This window comes from Kogia breviceps, chromosome 7, assembly GCF_026419965.1.
Source record: "Kogia breviceps isolate mKogBre1 chromosome 7, mKogBre1 haplotype 1, whole genome shotgun sequence".
Lineage (NCBI taxonomy): Eukaryota > Metazoa > Chordata > Mammalia > Artiodactyla > Physeteridae > Kogia > Kogia breviceps.
In genome coordinates this window covers 68,878,660-68,893,773 of record NC_081316.1, presented here as the reverse complement: position 1 = coordinate 68,893,773, position 15,114 = coordinate 68,878,660, and the positions used below count along the sequence as shown (strand labels likewise).

The window sequence follows — 15,114 nt, the reverse complement described above, 5'->3', positions numbered from 1 at the left end:
AAGTGTGCACACAAAATCTCACCTACTCTGGGAGGCAAGACAGAACCAATAATTTGAAAGGACCCAGAGTCAGATCTACTTGTTGATACTGGAGAGCCTCCCAGAGAGTCAGTAAGCAATGTCAGTTCATCCTAGGTCTGGAGACAAAAGTGGCAGTCATTTAAGGGAATTTCTTTTACCATGTGGACACTGACACTGGCAAGTGTCAGCCCACCAGAGGGCCAAGGACCCTGCCCCATGCCTCACTGTGCAGGTACTAGATATGATACCCCCAAGGCCCTCCAGCCAGAGACTCTGAGGCCCAGCTCCCAGTGGTCAGGCACCAATCTCAGAATCCCCTGGCCTTTGCCCTGTCCACCAATGAGACTGCTCTAGCCTTGGGCCCAGTCTTACCCAACAGAGGGCATGCACTAGCAGCAAGAAAATCACAGCCCCATAGCCTGAAGACCTGGTTCAACTAGCAGGCCAGTTCCTGTCCAGGAACTGGCTTGGACCTGGACCTGCCCACTAGTAGGCCAACACAACCTTCAAGACAACCCAGACACCATTGCCAACTGTTTCAAAAACTATTTCTAGCCACCATTGATCTGAAACCAGTTCTGGGATCCCTAGACCCTGCAACCAGACTCTAGGACCTGGCTAACCAATAGACCACCACTGGCCAAGAAACTGGCTTCACCCATCAGTGGGCAGGGAACAACCTCAGGGTCTCCTGGATGTTGACTCCACCCACTACTAAGTCAGCCTTAGTTCCAGAGCCCCCCAGGTCCTGTAGTCAACTGCCTCATGACCTGGTCCCACCAACCAGTAGCCAGTAGCCTTCACACAAGCCAGGACCTAGCAACCAACTGGACTGGTGGCCAACAAAGCCTACCAGACTGCCCACAAAGTTAACTAACCACAACAGAAAGACCCATGTAGTCCTCATTGGGGGAAATCCTAGAGCATATAGCTCTAGTGATAAGAGATGCTGGGACACATAGGACATTTCCTACAAAACATCACTTGTCTAAGATCAGAAAACATAACCAGGAACTTCCCTGGCAGTCCAGTGGTTAAGACTTTGCCTTCCAATGCAGGGGGTGCAGGTTCACTCCCTGGTTGGGGAGCTAAGATCCCACATTCCTCATGGCCAAAAAACTAAAACATAAAACAAGTAATATTGTAACAAATTCAATAAAGACTTTAAAAATGGTCCACATCAAAAAAATCTTAAAAAGAAAAACAAAACATAACCAACCTACCAGATACATATATAGAAAAAAGGGCAACTTAGGAAAAATGAGGCAACAGAGGAACATGTTCCAGAAGAAAGAACAATGCAAAACCACAGAAGAAGAACTAAGTCAGGTGAAGATAACCAATCTACCAAAGAAAGAGTCAGGTTAGTGATTGTAAAGATGTTCAGAAAACTTGGGAAGTGAATGGATGCACAGACCAAGAAGTTAGAAGTTTCTAAGAAAGAGTTAGAATGTATAAAGAACAACCAAACAGAGATGTAGAGTACAATAACTGAAATGAAAAATACACTAGAAGGAATCAGCAGTAGACTAAATGACACAGAGGAACAGATCAATGAGCTGGAAGACAGAGTAGTGGAAATAACTGACTCTGAACAGAAAAAAAAGAAAGGAGAATGAAAAGAAATGAGGTCAGTTTAAGAGATCTATGAGGGAACATCAAGTACATTATTATTCACATTATAAATGCCCCAGGAGGAGAAGAGAGAGAAAGGGGCTGAGAACATAATTGAAGACATAACAGCTGAAAACTTTCTTAACCTGGGAAAGGAAACAGATTTCCAAGTCCAGGAAGTGCAGAGCCCCATATAAGATCAACCCAAGAGAAACACACTAAGACACATTGTAATCAAAATGGCAAAAACTAAAAATAAAGAGAATATCAAAAGCAGCAAGGGAAAGGTAACAATTACATACAAGGGAACTCCCATAAGGCTATTATTTGACTTTTCAGTAGAAACATGGCAGGCTGTAAGGGCATGACATGATATATTTAAAATGATGAAAGTGAAAAGCCTACTATTCACAAGAATTTCTACTTGACAAGGCTCTCATTCAGATTTGATGGAGAGGGCAAAAGCTTTATAGATAAGCAAAAGCTAAAAATGTTCAGAACATCCAACCAATTAAGGAAATGTTAAATAAACTTCTTTAAAGAAAAGGCCACAACTAGAAACATTAAAATTATGAAAGGAAAAAGCACATTGGTTAAGACCAGCTTAAAAGACAAAAGTAATAAAATCATCTATATCCACAGTGAGCAGTTGAGTACACAAAGCAATTAGATGTAAAATATGATATCAGAAACAATAATTGTGAGGGGAAGAAAGCACAAAAGTAGGATTGTTAAAATGCATTTGGAATAAAGAGATCACCAATTTAAAACAATCAAGTATATATATATATATAGATTGCTATATATAAACCTCATGGTAACCAGATACCAAAAAATCTGTAGTAGAGAAGAGTTAAAACTGATCCTTCTCAAACTACTCCAAAAAACTGCAGAGGAAGGAATGTTTCTGAATGTATTCTATGAGGCTATAATCACCCTGATATCAAAATCAAACAAAGATATAACAAAAAATTAATATTACAGGCCAATATCCTTGATGAACACAGATGCAAAAATACTCAACAAAATATTAGCAAACTGAATCCACTAATACATTAAAAGGATCATATACCATGATCAAGTGTGATTTATCCTTGGAATGTAAGGATTTTTCAATATTCACAAATCTATCAATGTGATACACCACATTAACAAACTGAAGAATAAAAGCGATATGATTTTCTCTATATATGCAGAAAGTTTTTGACAAAAATTCAATATCCATTTATTATGAAAATTCTCTAGAAAGTTGGCATAGAGAAAATATAACTCAATGTGATAAAGGCCATATATGACAAGCCCATAGCTAAAATCATACCCACAGATAAAAAGCTGAAAGTGTTTCCTTTAATATCAGGGAAAAGATAAGGATATCCATTCTCATCAATTTTATTAATCATAGTATTGGAAGTACTAGCCACAGCAATCAGACACACACAAAAAATAAATAAATAAAAGTAATCCAATTGGGAAAGGAAGAAGTAAAACTGTCACTATTTGCAGATGACATGACACTATACATAGAAAACCCTAAAAGTGCCACAAAAAAAGCTACTAGAGCTCACCAATGAATTCAGTAAAGTTGCAGTATACAAAATTAATACATAGAAATCTGTTGCATTTCTATACAATAAAAACAAACTATCAGAAGAAGAAATTAAGGAAACTATCCCATTTACAATCATATCAAAAAAATAAAATACCTAGGAACAATCCTACCTAAGGAGGTAAAAGAACTATACTCAGAAAACTATAAGACACTGATGAAAGAAATTAAAGACAGCACATACAGATGAAGAGACATACCATGTTCATGGATTGGAAGAATTACTATTGTTAAAATGACCATACTACCCAAGGTAATCTACAGATTGAATGCAATCCCTATCAAAAGACCAAGGGCATTTTTCACAAAACTAGAAAAATAATTTTGATTATATAATAGAAAAACATTTTCTGAAATAAAGATTACATCTTGTGATTGAAAAGATATCTCAAGGAACTTAAGGATGAGTGCAGGGTATATTCTGATAATATTTCTTAATTTTAGGGATAAAGAAAGAGCTATATAGTCATGCAGATAGAAAAGAATGAATAATATACAAGAAAAAACAATTGGGCTTGCTTCAGACATCTATGACATAGTGAGATTAATGTCAAACAAAAATTTCTGCAAATTTCTGAAATACAAAAAGTGTACCTTATACATATATACATTAATTTCAAGCTTAGGTCAAAAGAAAACAATTCTTGGTTTGCAAGAAAAAAGAATAATAGTATCAATGACCTTGGGTGGATATGACGTGTCAATGTAGGTTCACCCTTGGTAAAAAAATGTACCCTTTTGATAAGTGAAGTTGCTAATAAGGGAGGCTGTTGATGAGTGCAGGCACAGGTTATATGGGAAATCTCTGCATCTTGGTTTAATTTTTGTTGAAATCTTAACACCTCTCTAGAAAAATAAAAGCTTAAAAAACCCAACTCTGTAAGGATTGGAGAGGTTACAGTGCTGAAAGGCAGAGGTATAAGAAAAGATCATTCAAAAAGAAAACACATTTTACACATTCAAAAGAATTTGGGTTTGGGATTTTGGCTATTTTTTAAGGTAAAGGTGTATGAATATACAAATACATACATATACACATGTGGAAAAGGTATCAATAGAAATAAAAGCTTGAGATAAATGTGAAAGGAAAGGAGAGGATGGAGAGTTTCTTGACAGTGTGATACAGTGAGATCCTTGTTTAGGAGGCCAGGAAGGATGAGATCGGTATTCAAGAAAAAGTAATCTAGGAAACAAGAAAGTTGAATTTAGAAAAAGGAACAACTATTCTCTGAGGCAGGAAGAAGTTCAGGATATTTGATGGCATAGAGTATCCTGAGTATGACATAAAGATATGGAAAATAACAGAGGTAAGGTTTACAAGTGACCTAATTATTTTTAGGAGAGTGGGATGTGGGGTAGTCATCTGGCTAACTACAAACAGGCTTTCACAGCAAATAGCCAATCCTTTTTAAACTAAAGGATTTGTTATTTGCAGTGAAAGCCAGTTTTAAACTAAAGGATTTGCTATTTGCAGTGAAAGCTGGTTTGTAGTTAGATGAATATAACATCTGTGTAGCATTGGGATCCTTATTATGAGTCTCCTTGAAATTGCTCAGATTATATCACACAGAAGTAACTACTCGGATGGGGGAGCGAGAAGATGGTGGAAGAGTAGGACGCGGGGATCACCTTCCTCTTCACAGATACATCAGAAATACCTTTAAACGTGGAACTTCTCCTATAGAACACCCACCGAACGCTGGCAGAAGACCTCAGACCTCCCAAAAGGCAAGAAACTCCCCACGTACCTGGCCGCGTGGATTAAAGGTTCTTGGCACTCCAGCCAGGTATCAAGGTTGTGTCTCTGAGGTGGGAAAAATAACCTCAGGACACTGGTCCACAAGAGACCTCTCAGCTTCACGTAATATCAAACCGCGAAAATCTCCTAGAGATCTCCATCTCAACACCAAGACCAAGCTTCACTCAAGGACCAGCAACAAACAGTGCTGGACACCCTATACCCAACAAAGAGCAAGACAGGTCTACAGCCCCATCCATTAGCAGAGAGGCTGCCTAGAATCACAGTAAGGCTACTGACATCCCCATACACGCCATCAGACGTGGACCTGCCCATCAGGGAGACGGGATCCAGCTTCATCCACCAGAACAGGGGCACTGGTCCCCCCAACCAGGAAACCTGCTCAACCCACTGAACCAACCTCAGCCACTGGGGACAGCCACCAAAAATAGATAGAACTACGAACCTGCAGCCTGCAAAAGGGAGACCCCAAACACAGTAAGATAAGCAAAATGAGAAGACAGAAAAACACACAGCAGATGAAGGAGCAAGATAAAAACACACCAGACCTAACAAATGAAGAGGTAATAGCCAGTCTACCTGAAAGAGAATTTAGAATAATGATGGTGAAGATGATGCAAAATCTTGGAAATAGAATAGACAAATTGCAAGAAACAGTTAGCTAGGACCTAGAAGAAATAAAGAGGAAGCAAGTAGAGATGAGCAACACAATAAATGAAATGAAAAATACTCTAGACGGGATCAGTAGCAGAATAACTGAGGCAGAAGGATGGATAAGTGACCTGGAAGATAAAATAGTGGAAATAACTACTGCAGAGCAGAAGAAAGAAAAAAAAGAATGAAAATAACTGAGGACAGTCTCAGAGATCTCTGGGACAACATTTAACGAACCAACATTCGAATCATAGGGGTCCCAGAAGAAGAAGAGAAAAAGAAAGGGACTGAGAAAATATTTGAAGAGATTATAGTTGAAAACTTCCCTAATATAGGAAAGGAAATAGTCAACCAAGTCCAGGAAGCACAGAGAGTCCCATACAGGATAAACCCAAGGAAAAACATGGCGAGACACATAATAATCAAACTGTCAAAAATTAAATACAAAGAAAACATATTAAAAGCAGCAAGGGAAAAACAACAAATAACACACAAGGGAATCCCCATAAGGCTAACATCTGAACTTTCAGCAGAAACTCTACAAGACAGAAGGGAGTGGCAGGACATATATAAAGTGATGAAGGGAAAAAAACCTACAACCAAGATTACTCTACCCAGCAAGGATCTCATTCAGATTTGATGGAGAAATTAAAACCTTTATAGACAAGCAAAAGGTGAGAGAGTTCAGCACCACCAAACCAGCTTTACAACAAATGCTAAAGGAACTTCTCTAAGCAAGAAACATAAGAGAAGGAAAAGACCTACAAGAACAACCCGAAACAATTAAGTAAATGGTAATAGGAATGCACATATCAATAATTACCTTAAATGTAAATGGATTAAATGCTCCCACCAAAAGACACAGACTGGCTGAATGGATACAAAAACAGGACCCATATATATGCTGTCTACAAGAGACCCACTTCAGACCTAGGGACACTTACAGGCTGAAAGTGAGGGGATGGAAAAAGATATTCGATGCAAATGGAAATCAGAAGAAAGCTGGAGTAGCAATTCTCATATCAGACAAAATAGAATTTAAAATAAAAACTCTTACAAGAGACAAAGAAGGACACTACATAATGATCAAGGGATCTATCCATGAAGAAGATATAACAATTGTAAATATTTATGCACCCAACATAGGCGCACCTCAATACATAAGGCAAATACTAACAGCCATAAAAGGGGAAATCGACAGTAACACAATCATAGTAGGGGACTTTAACACTCCACTGTCACCAATGGACAGATCATCCAAAATGAAAATAAATAAGGAAACACAAGCTTTAAATGATACATTATACAAGATGGACTTAATTGCTGTTTAAAGGACATTCCATTGAAAAACAACAGAATACACATTTTTCTCAAGTGCCCATGGAACATTGTCCAGGATAGATCATATCTTGGGTCACAAATCTAGCCTTGGCAAATTTAAGAAAATTGAAATCATATCAAGTCTCTTTTCTGACCACAATGCTATGAGACTAGATATCAATTACAGGAAAAGATCTGTAAAAAATACAAACACATGGAGGCTAAACAATACACTACTTAATAACGAAGTGATCACTTAAGAAATCAAAGAAGAAATCAAAAAGTACTTAGAAACAAATGACAATGGAGACATGACGACCCCAAACCTATGGGATACAGCAAAAGTAGTTCTAAGAGGGAAGTTTATAGCAATACAATCATACCTTAAGAAACAGGAAGCATCTCGAATAAACAACTTAACTTTGCACCTAAAGCAATTAGAGAAGGAAGCACAAAAATACCCCAAATTTAGCAGCAGGAAAGAAATCATAAAGATCAGATCAGAAATAAATGAAAAAGAAATGAAGGAAACAATAGCAAAAATCAATAAAAGTAAAAGCTGGTTCTTTGAGAAGATAAATAAAATTGATAAACCATTAGCCAGACTCATCAAGAAAAAAAGGGAGAAGACTCAAATCAATAGAATTAGAAATGAAAAAGGGATGTAACAACTGACTCTGCAAAAATACAAAAGATTATTAGAGATTACTACAAGCAACTCTATGGCAATAAAATGGACAACCTGGAAGAAATGGACAAATTCTTAGAAATGCACAAGCTGCTGGGACTGAACCAGGAAGAAATAGAAAATATGAACATACCAATCACAAGCACTGAAATTGAAACTGTGATTAAAAATCTTCCAACAAACAAAAGCCCAGGACCAGATGGCTTCACAGGCGAATTCTATCAAACATTTAGAGAAGAGCTAACACCTATCCTTCTCAAACTCTTCCAAAAGATAGCAGAGGGAGGAACACTCCCAAACGCATTCTATGAGGCCACCATCACCCTGACACCAAAACCAGACAAAGACGTCACAAAGAAAGAAAACTACAGGCCAATATCACTGATGAACATAGATGCAAAAATCCTCAACAAAATACTAGCAAACAGAATCCAACAGCACTTTAAAAGGATCATACACCATGAACAAGTGGGGTTTATTCCAGGAATGCAAGGATTCTTCAATATACGCAAACCAATCAACGTGAGACACCATATCAACAAACTGAAGGAGAAAAACCATATGATCATCTCAATAGATGCAGAGAAAGCTTTTGACAAAATTCAACACCCATTTATGATAAAAACCCTGCAGAAAGTAGGCATAGAGGGAACTTTCCTCAACATAATAAAGGCAATATATGACAAACCCACAGCCAGCATTGTTCTCAATGGTGAAAAACTGAAACCATTTCCACTAAGATCAGGAACAAGACAAGGTTGCCCACTCTCACCACTCTTATTCAACCTAGTTTTGGAAGTTCTAGACCCAGCAATCAGAGAAAATAAAGAAATAAAAGGAATCCAAATAGGAAAAGAAGAAGTAAAGCTGTCACTGTTTGCAGATGACATGATAGTATACTTAGAGAATCCTAAGGATGCTACCAGAAACCTACTAGAACTAATCAATGAATTTGGTAAAGTAGCAGGATACAAAATTAATGCACAGAAATCTCTGGCATTCTTATACACTAATGATGAAAAATCTGAGAATGAAATTAAGAAAACACTGCCATTTACCATTGCAACAAAAAGAATAAAATATCTAGGAATAAACCTACCTAAGGAGACAAAAGACTTGTATGGAGAAAACTATAAGACACTGATGAAAGAAATTAAAGATGATACAAATAGGTGGAGAAATAGACCATGTTCTTGGATTGGAAGAATCAACATTGTGAAAATGACTCTACTACCCAAAGCAATCTACCGATTCAATGCGATCCCTATCAAATTACCACTGGCATTTTTTACAGAACTAGAACAAAAAATTTCACAATTTGTATGGAAACACAAAAGACCCCGAATAGCCAAAGCAATCTTGAGAACGAAAAATGGAGCTGGAGGAATCAGGCTCCCTGACTTCCGACTATACTACAAGGCCACAGTAATCAAGACAGTATGGTACTGGCACAAAAACAGAAATATAGATCAATGGAACAGGATAGAAAGCCCAGAGATAAACCCACACACATATGGTCACCTTATCTTTGATAAAGGAGGGAAGGAAACACAGTGGAGAAAAGACAACCTCTTCAATAAGTGGTGCTGGGAAAAATGGACAGCTACCTGTAGAAGTATGAAATTAGAACACTCCCTAACACCATACACAAAAATAAACTCAAAATGGGTTAAAGACCTAAATGTAAGGCCAGACACTATCAAACTCTTAGAGGAAAACATAGGCAGAACACTCTATGACATCAATCATAGCAAGATCCTTTTTGACCCATCTCCTAGAGAAATGGAAATAAAAACAAAAATAAACAACTGGGATCTAATGAAACTTAAAATCTTTTGCACAGCAAAGGATACCATAAACAAGACCAAAAGACAACCCTCAGAATGGGAGAAAATATTTGCAAATGAAGCAACTGACAAAGGATTAATATCCAAAATGTATAAGCAACTCATGCAGCTCAATAACAAAAAAACAAACAACCCAATCCAAAAATGGGCAGAAGAACTAAATAGACATTTCTCCAAAGAAGATATACAGATAGCCAACAAACACATGAAAGAATGCTCAACATCATTAATCATTAGAGAAATGCAAATCAAAACTACAATGAGATATCACCTCACACCGGCCAGGTTGGCCATCATCAAAAACTCTAGAAACAATAAATGCTGGAGAGGGTGTGGAGAAAAGGGAACCCTCTTGCACTGCTCGTGGGAATGTAAATTGATACAGCCGCTATGGAGAACAGTATGGAGGTTCCTTAAAAAGCTACAAATAGAACTACCATACGACCCAGCAATCCCACTACTGGGCATATACCCTGAGAAAACCATAATTCAGAAAGACTCATGTACCAAAATGTTCATTGCAGTTCTATTTACGATAGCCAGGACATGGAAGCAACCTTAGTGTCCATCAACAGATGAATGGATAAGGAAGATGTGGCACATATATACAATGGAATATTACTCAGCCATAAAAAGAAATGAAATTGAGTTATTTGTAATGAGGTGGATAGACCTGGAATCTGTCATACAGCGTGAAGTAAGTCAGAAGGATAAAAACAAATACCGTATGCTAACACATATGTATGGAATCTAAAAAAAAAAAAAAAAATGTCATGAAGTGATTAGTGGTAGGATGGGAATAAAACACAGACCTACTAGAACATGGACTTGAGGATATGGGGAGGGGGAAGGGTAAGCTGTGACGATGTGAGAGAGTGGCAGGGACATATACACACTACCAAATGTAAATTAGATAGCTAGTGGAAGCTGCAGCATAGCACAGGGAGTTTACCTCTGTGCTGTGTTACCACCTATAGGGATGGGATAGGGAGGGTGCGAGGGAGGGTGATACAAGAGGGAAGAGTTATGGGAACATATGTATATGTATAACTGATTCACTTTGTTGTAAAGGAGAAACTAACACACTATTGTAAAACAGTTATACTCAAATAAAATGTTAAAAAAAATAAAAAGAAAAAAAAAATTAAAAAAAATTAAAAAAAAAAAAGAAGTAACTACTCAAGAAAAAGATAACCCTCCTATAAAAATCCAGACTCCTGAGTAATCAGCTCCATCTGTCTACCAGTTTTAGCTTTAAATTTATCAACCTACTTTTGCAGAAGTCTTCTAAGTTCTTTTCCTTTTTCTGTTTCTTTTCACTTTGGTATTTCAAAATTACAGATAAGTTACATGAATAAAAGAAGGAACTCCTACAGATATACCTGTTCAGATTTACAAACTCTTTATGTGTATGTATGTAAGAATTTTCTTAACAATCATGTTCTAACTACTCTTAAATACATTTTTTCTGTTTCCTAAAATCATACACCCTTATAAAACAAAAGAAGAGTTATCAAAATTAGGAAATTTAACACTGATACATTATCATCTAAAAAAAATTCCATATACACAGTTTATTACTTAACACAATAATGTCTATAGCTCAATTCTTTTTCCTGGTCTAAAATCTAATCTATGATCACCTTTAGGATTTAACTGCATGTCTCTTTAGCCCTTTTTCATAAGGAACAAGTCCTCAGCTTCATTTTTGTTCCTTGACCTTAATTTTTTGAAGAGTAGATTTTTTTTTAAAGAATATATGAATTTGTGATTATCTGAGTTTTCCTCAAAATTAGATTCATATTGTGGCAGGGGCAATGATGAAGACATGCTCCATGTCCTTCCCAAATCATCACATCAGGAGGCACATGCCAGTTCACCCCAATATCAGCCATGTCAGTTTTGTCACTTAATTACAATAATGTCTCCATACAACAATATGTGGGAAGATGCTTTGATATAATGTATTTAATTCTCATAAAATTTCCATCCACTGCTTTCAGCATCAATTGACACATTTCAAATTACATTATTATTTCTATATTAATTAGTTGGCATTCTATTATGAGGGAGAGTTTTCCTCTACCTTCCAGTAGTTTATTTATTTATTTATTCAGTACACGGGCCTCTCACTGTTGTGGCTTCTCCCGTTGCAGAGCACAGAGACTCACAGGCTCAGCGGCCATAGCTCACGGGCCCAGCTGCTTCACGGCATGCAGGATCCTCCTGGACTGGGGCACGAACCCGTGTCCCCTGCATCAGCAGACGGACTCTCAACCACTGCACCACCAGGGAATCCCTATTTATTCATTTTTTAATCAGTATGGACTCATTGATTCTTGTTTTATTTGATGATTTATAGTCTATCACTCCAGTTATTTGTTTTATTGATAAAAATCCCAGATTTGACCAGTGGAAGTGCTTTCAAGAGGGTTTCAGTGTGATTTTGCCATGTTTCTTTGATTCTTCGATTCTTACTTTCTGGCATAAGATGATCCAGGCTCATCTTGAACTTTTCCTTCCTCAGACTTGGAATCAAGCATTTTTACAAAGAGTATGGTTCCTTTTTGCATTGAATAGTACATACAGAACAAGATCTGGGTCCCTAATGTGCTCATTACTTTGGCTGTACCATTGCTTCTAGGTCTTCTCATACAAGAGAGCCAATGTATACATGTATATGCACACATAAAAGCATGTATTATTTCTATATATTCATATACATCCATAATTTCATACTATCTCCAGTTTCAATCCAATAAGTAGATACATTCTAGTTGTTGCCATTTCTACATTTGTACCACTATAACAGTGAGAAAATGTACTTCCATTATTCTCAATGTGTTTATCCCTTTACTTAAGCTTAGAAGAAGCTAGTTTCAGAAGTTAGTTTCTAGACACAGAACTTAGTTTCAGCTTTTCTAGCCCATATCACTGTGAAAAGCAAAATTATTAATGAGAGTCAATATTTGTTTACAACTCCTTTTTTGAGGTAAAATTGACATCCAGGTGAAATGCATAAATCTTAAATTTATAATTCACTGAGATTTTAGAGTAAGAGTTTGCGAGTTTAAAGAGGTAGGTTACATCTCTATAGCCAACATCCCTATCAAGACACAGACTATTTTAGAAGAATTAGTTTTGCCACAATTAGAATGTTATGTAAATGGAATCAAATAATATGTATTCTTTGAGGCCCAACTTCTGTCATTCAGCATAATGACTCAGGTTCATTGATGTAGTTCTATGTATCAGTAGTTCACTCTCTTTATTCTTGAATAGTATTTTATGGAATGAATACACCACTATTTGTTTATTCAACCCCATTTTAATATACATTTATGTTTATTGGCTATTGTGAATTAAGATAACATGACTATTATCTGATATTTATTAAGTTTTTATTTCCCTATACAAATACCTAAGAATGTAATTGTTGGGCCATAAGCAGATGAGTATTCAACTTTAAAAGAAGCTATCTCTCCCCAAAGAAGTTGTATTATTTTATACCACCACCAGTAATCATGTGCATCCTGATTTTAATCATTCCGGGGTATGCGTAGTGGTATCTCATTGTAATTTTAATTTTAATTTCCCTGAAAATCAAAAATATTGAGCACTTTTAAATGTGTCATTGGCCATTTTTAGTATCTTCTTTTGTGAAGTGTCTGTTCAAGTCCTTTGTCGATTTATATACTGAACTTTAAAAAATTTACCTAGGTGTAGGAGTACTTTATACTATTGATTCAAATCTTTTATGATATATGACCATGCAATATTCTCTCCAGTCTTTGCTTTGTCTCTTATTGATATGTTTTGCTGAGAAGTTTTTATTTTGACAAAGTCTGTTTTATCAATTTTCTTTAGCTATTGGTTTCTCTGTCCTGTGTAATAATCCTTTGTTAACCCAAGGTGGTAAAAATATTCTCCTATGTTTTCATTTGAATATTTATAGCTTTGACTTGTTTGTTTAAATATATTATCCATCTCAAATGAATCTTGTTTATGGATTTGATGGAGTGGTGGCTTTCTTTTCTTTTCACATATGGATGTCCAGTTCTTCCAGCATCATTCATTGAAAATAATTTATTTCATAAGTCAGTGGATTTAATGTAAATAACAAAATTTCCTTCTATGTGCGAGTCTATTTTATAATCATTATTGAGTTTAATTCATTAGTTTGGCTCTCTTTATGCTGATATCACACATCTGGATTACTGTTGCTCTAAATTTATGTAGTGAAGTTATATATTATGAATCCTCAATGTTTATTATTCTTTTCCAAGTTATTTTTGTCTACTTTAAATCTTTTGCATTTTTATATAAATTTTAAATCAACTTATTCATTTCTGTTACAAAATCTGCTATGATTATGACAGAGATTATAGACTCTGTAGATTGATTAGGGGGAAATTGACATCTTAACAACACTGAATATTTTAATCCAAAAACATGGTATACTGCTCCATTAATTTATTTCTTCTTTATTTTGAAAATGATTTATAGTTTACACTGTAGCAATCTTGAACATCTCTTGTTAATTTTATACTTTCTTCTTGAGGCTGATATTCATGGAATTTATAATTTTATTTTTCAATTATTTGCTGCTATAATTAGAAATACAATTGACATTTCTCCTGTAATGTGCTAAATTTATTGTTTGATTCAAGTAGTTGTTTTGTATATTCTTTAGGATTCTTTTTGCATAATCCATTGTGCTGTTTGTGAATAGTGCAATTTTATTTACTACTACCCAAACTTTAAACTTTTAATTTCTTTTTTTTTCCTTACCCATTTATACCACATAGAACTTCTAGTGCAATTTTTAAACAGAATTGCTGAATACTAACAACCTTACCTTGTTCCAGATATTACTGGGACACATTCAATACTTCACCAATAATTATTTCTCCTAGATATAATTCTTTGATTCCCTTTATTGGACCAAAACTTTCCTTTTCTTCCTAGTTTCATAAGATAATTTTCCTCCTTCATATTAAAAGAAAAATACTGATAGGCATAGCATTTTGTCAAATGTTTTATTCTTCATCTATTTGAAATGAGTTGGCATGCGCTTTTCACCTTTATTCTTTTAATGTGGTAATTAACCTTGAATTGTTTTGAGTTTTAAGCAAACCTTGTAATTTTTTACATTCTTACAAACTCCTCTTTGTAATGATTGTATTTTAGTTGCTACTATTTTCTTACAAAAGTCTAAATCTATATTTTTAGTGAGACTTTTACCTTCTAAAGTCTTATCAAGTTTTGGTATCAGAGTTATGCAAGCCACATAAGAATAGCTGTGACATGTTCCTTTTCCTATACAGTCTGAAAGTTTATGTACACCTGGTGATATTTTTTCCCTTACATTTTGGACTTCATCAGTGAAACCATCTGAGCTTGATATTTCTTTTATGGGAACATTTTTGATAACTTTACTTCTTTTCTTTATAAACTTATTCCAACATCTTTTTGTTGAGTCAATTTTTAAAGGAATTTGTTCATCTTAATGATCACATTTAGATGGCTCATCATGTTTCTTGTTCCAAAACCACAGGAGCTTCAGTGATATAGGCTACTTCATTCCTGAGATTCGTAATATGTT

General features: G+C 35.7%; 1 pseudogene; it reads left to right on the top strand.

The window, feature by feature from the left end:
- The first annotated feature begins 1,281 nt into the window (after positions 1 to 1,281).
- LOC131760316 (RNA-binding protein EWS pseudogene) overlaps positions 1,282 to 15,114 on the top strand; it is a 71,891-nt pseudogene continuing 58,058 nt past the window's right edge.